Source organism: Salvelinus sp. IW2-2015, linkage group LG34 (assembly GCF_002910315.2).
Source record: "Salvelinus sp. IW2-2015 linkage group LG34, ASM291031v2, whole genome shotgun sequence".
NCBI lineage: Eukaryota > Metazoa > Chordata > Actinopteri > Salmoniformes > Salmonidae > Salvelinus > Salvelinus sp. IW2-2015.
The window spans coordinates 651,441-659,168 of NC_036873.1; the positions used below are offsets into that span (position 1 = coordinate 651,441).

Here is a 7,728-nt window from a genome sequence, read left to right on the forward strand (position 1 = left end):
ACCGTAAAAGCTTATTTACAAGCCCTTAACATCAACAATTGCTGTTTCAAGAAATATAGTTAAAATATTTATCCAAATAAGTAACACTTCAAAAATAATGAGCTAATATACAGGTGGTCCGTACACGGTCAATGTGCCAGGGTAGCACGGTTAGCTGAGGCAATCAGCTACCTGTTCATTGTGAACAACCCTGAAGACACCACTGATAGTAGGTAAATGCGGTTTAACTATTTAGTCACTGATGGTTAGTCTTGATTTAACTATATTGTTAGAGTGCAACTGTTTGCAGTGCTATAGGAGGGTACTGCTTTTAGCCCACTGGCAAAGCCTCTGGAGGTCTTCCTTGTCATAAGTCAAGGATTTCTAGCAAGGCAATGCCAATGTGTTTTTTTTCATACTCAAAAACAGACTGGTGACTTAATGCTCTCCTTTTTTTAGGGTGCAAGAGAGATTGATGTTCCATTTGGGAGAGCAAGGAGAAGTTGATAACAGAATAATTTCTAAAAATAAGGCTATAAGTAAACGTGGTATTTTCTCTGACGAGGTTCCTCTGCGATCTTGCACGGCGCAATTTTTGGGAGTGACATTTGTTTGATGATGGACCAACATGTGCAGCGGAACTCTCTTGGGGCAGCCTCAGGACTGGAACTGGGTTTGGAATAGAACCACCTCTGTTATTCACATTGCATGTGAGCTTAATACAATGTCAGAGTAAGTGTAGCGTGTAGGTAGCCCACACAATTAGTTCTGGGCCAGGAGAGATCGCTTGCTTGCTTTGGACAATTGACTGTCGCCTTCCTAGTGTAACTGGGACTCTACTGGTCTCATTGAGATAAGCCAGTGATGAGCTTGTTAAGAGTTTATCTGGTTTCATCTGAACAATGGTGATGCAGCCGCAGAATGTCAGGTAACCTCTAACCTCAGTCAAGCGACTAAAAATAAGTGTTTCCGAGGTTAAATTTGGCTTAGTAGGCCACACTCCCACTGTAAGAAAATAAACATAGACTTTTCTGTTTAGGCAGAAGGGATGCCAAATCCTGAAGGCCCTGCTGCTGCACTGCATAACTGTAACAATCACTATATTTGATGTACCCTAGGGACTACTTGTTCATCCAAAGAATTGAAGGTCTCTAGAATAGAAAGTGAGCTTTTTTCATAATGGCAGGCAGCACACACCTCCTTGCCTCCAAGATGCATGCACCTGCTAGGCTTGGCCTCTAGCAGTGGACTGTATGGTGGTCAGGCTTATTGTGTTGAAGTGGGCCTATTTTTTGCTGGTAAATGGGCTCTAAATCTTTTATTTAGTTTGGTTCTCGTTCCCAGTTTTTGCTCTAAAATAAGACTTAAGAAATATCATTTATTGGAAAAACAATGATGTTGTAAGTCCTCAACAATGCTTAAACACACCAAGAGACTACTTTTGGATCTGTGAAAATATAAAATGTTGATTATTTTTGGTGAAAGTTACCTTGTATTGTAAGGGTGAGCACCAGCCAGAGAATGTTTTTTGGCTATCAATGTTTCTGTAGCCCTTGTGTTATTACTGAGTATTGCTAGCAAATGTTTACTGGATTGATGCAAATAATCATGATATCATTCTGCCAGAAGGCTATTGGCTACGTTTTGGGTAACATTTCCTTGAGAAGGTTTTTGAGAAAGGCTTTTCCATCTCTACCAGTAAGACCGTTATCATTAGCCTCAATTGCCTATAGTACAGCTGTGTAGCCGTTGGCATACACGAGTGCAAAATACAAATAACTGATTCAGTTTTGTTCAGTACTTAATGATTACATTGGGCAAATTAATGTTAAAATGCATTTTAGTTGATTTCCTACTAAGTTCAATACATTTTTTAATATTGCTTAAATCTGTTTAAATGTCCTAGATTTAATAGGGCCCTAGTAACAGGCCTCCTGTTGGAAGACATTGTTTGAGACCAAAGACGACAGACGAGCAGATTTAATATCCTACTTGATGAAAGGGATACTAGTCAGTTGTACAACTGAAATTGTCTTCTGTATTACCCGACCCCTCTGAACCAAGAGGGGTGGGGGGGCTGCCTTAATCGACCATCGTTCTTCAGCCGTGACAACCCTTTAGAATGTCAAATCAGTGAATAGGCTCTGTTTTATTTCATGGAAATGAAAGCAAAATAGGCTAGGTTTAGTTTGTAGATGTCTACCAAATCATTCTGACATTACTCACTGCCAAGAGGCAGAGCAAAAAGTGGCAGCAGGTAGCTGGAGTTAAGGTGTTGGCCAGTAACCAAAGGGTTGCTGGCTTGAATTCCCGAGCCGACTAGGTGAAAAACATCTGTAGGAATGTCCCGTTGCAGCAAGCGTTACCCTAATCCCGGTTGAATTATAAGAGCAAATAAGTCGTCTTGCATAAATGACACATACGATTAAAAATTGTAAACATCCTTTGGCTGTGCATCAACTTGTGACTTGTAGCCTACCTTTTCCTAATGTGCTTACTGTATAGGCTGCTCTACGCTATAGCCTCTAGCCTAGTTAGCTAGCTAGACATTGTCATGTAGTTGATACAAAGTGGGTTGAACAGCGGGTCAAGATTCATCTTTGTCTGAGATTCACGATTATCTTATTTAGGTTTTAGGTAGCAGTGTGTTACCTGATTTTATGTCTTATTAGCGATAAATAAAGGGATCCGGCGGAGTCTGTAGCCCGCGTAAAGTGGCATGTGGTGGTCTTTACCAGTTCCTGACTTACACTCTATACTGTCTCAAAAAGTGTTTACATGTCGCTTTTGTGCACTCACTCACTTCTACTGCGTGACAGTCAGTCCATGGAGCAACCCAAGTTTTCACTAACATTTACTTAGAATACAATGTTTCAGACAGAGCAGAGCATCGGACTGACAGCTGCTGAGGTCTCGAGACAGACTGCACTGAATAGACGGGTTGTTGTTTAGCAGCGACAATCGACGCATGAAACTATGGGGATAAACAGGCGGTTGGTTAAGGACTTTGTTTTGATTAACATGTAAAATAATCTTCAATGTTTTATTACAACATCAAGTGCTCCTTGAGCAAATGTATTTGTCTCAAATACATCATTGCAGTTGGTCTAGGCGCTAGCATGTTTTTTTGTTGCCTGTTAGCATTGCCATGAATGTGGTCAAATCGCAAGCAATAGACATAACTAGCGTGAAAGAGTGCTACGATTCACGCACATGGCAGTTTCTTGTCATATGTTGGTAGCTATCTGGCCATCAGGATCGCAACAGACCAAAACTTTTCTGCCCCATTGAGCATGTGCATTGTTTTTGTGACGGTCAGCTAAACCCATAATAGTCGCTCTCCACTAGCTATGTTTCCATTAAACTTTTCCAGTTCCAGTTAACTTTTCCTAAATGTCATCAACTAACAAACGAAGTTGATAGAAAATGGATGTGGACATATTGCTGCTAAGGTGCGGATTCCATTTAACTATCTTGTCTGATTTACATGCTGGCGCGTAATGCCGATCCACACCTTAAAAATATATATATCTGGCAAAAAAACAATCTTTCAATAAATGCAGTGGTTTGAAGTTGTTTCCCATTACCCAGTTTAGGCAAATCTGCGCCTTAAGTTTCGTTATATGCCGCGGTTTTTTTGTTTAACAAAAAAATGCACATTGGCTCTTTTGTCGAACATACTTGCGTCAATGGAAACCTTGCCTACGTTGAGATCAGAGAAAATGTCTCAGCAATTAGGGATGTACCTTGTTTGACTTTGTTTTAATCTGGCCTTTAGCGTCTTTGCTTTTGTGGGGTTGACAAGGAAAAGAGGCTGGCTTGGAGTCATCTTATACCATTGAAATCAGACCATGTTGTTGACCGGAGGAATTGGACTCGGGCTCTCATATGGCATATAATCCTCACGCATGTGGAGCCTCCCATCGCTTCATGCACGTTTAAAAGCTATTTTGTCAAAGGCAGATTCACATTACGCTAGTCTTCAAGTAACATCCAGAGATTTGGTATCACTGCACTGTATAAAATACCTCAATGTGATTGAACTGTAGCCTGGTCAAGAGCCCTGCTGCTGCACTGCATAACTGTAACAATAACATATATTTGATGTACCCTAGGTCTATTGTTATTCCAAAGAATTGAAGGTTCTAGAATAGAAAGGTGAGCTTATTTCATAATGCAGGCAGCACACACCCTCTGCCTCCACATGGAGCATCACCCTGCTAGGCTGGCTCTGCAGGGGGCTCAGTGGATGTATGTGTGGCAGGCATTGTGTTGAAGTGGGCCTATYTTTTGCTGGTAACATTGGGCTCTAAAATCTTTTATTTCTGTTTCTGCTTTCCCAGTTTTTGCTCTAAAATAACACTTAAGTAAATATACATTTTKATTGGAAAAACAATTGAATGTTGTAAGTCCTCAACAATGCTTAAACCACACCAAGAGTACTTTTGAGATCTGTGAAAAATATAAAATGTTGATTATTTTTGGTGAAGTTRCCTTGTATTGCAGGTGAGCACCAGCCAGAGAATGTTTTTGGCTATCAATGTTTCTGTAGCCCTTGTGTTATTTCAGAATTTGCTAAACAAATGTTTACTGGATTGATGCAAATAATCATGATATCATTCTGCCAGAAAGGCATTGGCTACGTTTTTGGTAACATTTCATTGAGAAGGTTTTTGAGAAAGGCTTTCCATCTCTACCAGAAGACCGTTATCATTAGCCTCATTGCCTATAGTACACTGTGTAGCCGTTGGCATACGCGTGCAAAATACAAATCACTGATTCAGTTTGTTCAYGACTTATGATTAACTTGGGCAAATTAATGTTAAATGCATTTAGTTGATTTCCTACTAAGTTCAATACATTTTTTAATATTGTTAATCTGTTTAAATGTCTAGATTCTGAATAGGCCCCTAGTAACAGGCCTCCTTTGGAAGACATTTGTTGAGACCAAAGACCACGAGCAGATTTAATATCCTACTTGATGAAAGGGGGATACCTAGTCAGTTGTACAACTGAAATGTGTCTTCTGTATTTAACCCGACCCCTCTGAACCAGAGGGGTGCGGGGGGCTGCCTTAATCAAACTCCACGTTCTTCAGCGCGTGACAACCCTTTAGAACTGTCAAATCAGTGAATAGGCTACTGTTTTATTCAAATGGAAAATGAAAGAAAATAGGCTCTTGAGGTTTAGTTTGTCAATGATGTCTACCAAATCATCTGACATTACTCCAGCTGCCAAGAGGCAGAGCAAAAATGGCAAAGCAGGTAGGCTGGAGCTTAAGGTGTTGGCTCAGTAACCAAAAGGTTGCTGGCTTGAATTCCCGAGCCCACTAGGTGAAAACATCTGTAGATGTCCCGTTGAGCAAGGCGCTTAACCCTAATCCCGGTTGAATTATAAGAGCAATAAGGTCGTCTGCTAAATGACAAACGATTAAAAAATGTAAAAACTCATTTGGCTGTGCATCAACTTTGACTTGTAAGCCTATTTCCTAATGTGCTTACTGTATATGGCTGCTCTACGCTATAGCCTTAGCCTAGTTAGCTAGCTAGACATGTGATTGTAGTTGATACAAAGTGGGTTGAACAGAGGGTCAAGATCATCTTTGTCTGAGATCAAGATTTATTTATTTATTTTAGGTAGCAGTGTGTACCTGGTTTTATGTCCTTATTAAGCGATAAATAAGATGGGACCGGCGGAGTCTGTGCCCGCGTAAAGTGGCATGTGGTGTCTTTACCAGTCTCTTACACCTCTAAACTGCTCCAGTGTTTACAGTGTCAGCTTTGTGCACTCACTCACTTCTCTGCGTGAAGTCAGTCATGAGCCAACACCAAGTTCTCACTACATTTACTTAGAACAACTGTTTCAGACAGCAGAGCATCGACTGACAGCTGCTAGGTCTCGAGACAGACTRCACTGAATAGACGGGTTGGTTGTTTAGCAGCGACAATCGACGCATGCACAACTATGGGGAAAAACAGGCGGTTGGCTTAGATTGTTGATAACATGTAAACTATATTTAATCTTCAATGTTTATTGAAAACATAAGTGCTCCTTGAGCAAATGTATTTGTCTCAAATACATCATTGCAGTTGGTTAGCTAGCATTTTTTTGTTGCCTTGTTAGCATTGCCATGAAATGTGTCAAATCRTCAAGAATAGACATAACTAGCTGAAATGAGTCGCTTACGATTCACCACATGGCAGTTTCTTGTCATTGTTGGTAGCTATCTGGCCATCCAGAATCGCAACAACTCAAACTTCTGCCCCATTGAAGCATGTGCATTGTTTTTGTGACGGTCAGCTAACCCATATATAGTCCCTCACTAGCTATGTTTCCATTAACTTTTCCAGTTTCCATTAACTTTTCCTAAATGTCATCAACAACAAACGAAGTTTGCATAGAAAATGGATGTGACAATTGCCTGCTAGGGTGCGATTCCATTTAACTATCTTGTCTGATTTAAAAACAGCTGGACGTAATGACATCACACCTTTAAAAATATATATATCTGGCAAAAAACAATTTTCAAATAAAAATGCAGTGGTTGAAGTGTTTCCATTACCCATTTAGGCAAATTGCGCCTTAAGTTCTCATATCTGCCGTTTTTTGTTTAAAAAAAATTGCGACATTGCTTTTGTCGAACATACCTGGGTCAATGGAAACCTGCCTACAGTCTGAGATCAGAGAAATGTCTCAGCAATTAGCTGTACTTGTTTGACTTTGTTTTATCTGCCTTTAGCGTCTTTGCTTTTGTGGTTGACAAGGAAAGAGGCTTGGCTGGGATTCAGTGAGATGATCGTCATTTATCACCATTGAAATCAGACCATGTTGTTGACCGGAGGAATTGACTCGGGCTCTCTAATATGGCATATAATCCTCACGGCATGTGAGCCTCCCATCGGCTTCATGGCAACGTTAAAAGCTATTTTGTCAAAGGGCAGATTCAGCATTACGCTAGTCTTCAGTAAACATCCAGAGATTTGGTRTCACTGCCTGTATACATATCATGTGATGAACTGTAGCCTGGTCCCAGATCTGTAGGAGTTGGCTATACAGCACAAACAGATCTGAAACCAGGCTAGATGAAGGCTGAAGTTTGAGTAAGGTAGGGACTAGGATGAGGAATGTTGCGCTCTCTCTTGGGCCAGTCGCTGCTGTAGGATCTTCAAGTGGAATTCCCTGGGTCTTGCTCAAGTTCCAAAATCCCAAGTTACTCTTGTCCAGCTTTGGCCCTGGGCCACTCTTTTCAGTTCTACGCCTAAGGGGATGTCCCGCAACGGAAAGTCTCCTTTTTTTTTTTTTTTTCTTTTTTTTTGGAAGGAAATGTGCAAACAGGGCCTTTGGCCAGGGAGCTAGCCTGTGACATGGAAATGCCCACTAGAGGAGGGACAGGCCAGAGGATGTGCTCCTGTTTCAAGTGGTTTCCTCCATAGGAAGTCTGCCCGCTCCGTACCCCCTGTTACCCAACCCCATCTCAACATGTCAGTCACTTAAAAAAAAAAAAATGTTAACCCTTCATTATGTTAGTGTTTAGTCTCTCTCATTGGTCATAATTGAGTGTCTGCTTTTCAAAGAACATCCTGAAATCTCCATGGGAGCTTTGTCTTGTGAGAAGTATTACCCACTAAAACTCAGTCTTGATTTCTGATAATGGTATCTTCTAGTAGGGCTGGATGATATCTAATGTTTTAGCACAATGTTCCAAATGCCTGTATGGCAAGAATCAAGGTTATTTGTTCATTTTTATGG

At 40.8% G+C, this 7,728-nt stretch overlaps 1 protein-coding gene across 1 annotated transcript in view; it reads left to right on the forward strand.

The window, feature by feature from the left end:
* The window catches only part of LOC111958300 (rho GTPase-activating protein 10), a 73,290-nt gene that overhangs the window by 1,307 nt on the left and 64,255 nt on the right, over positions 1 to 7,728 (forward strand).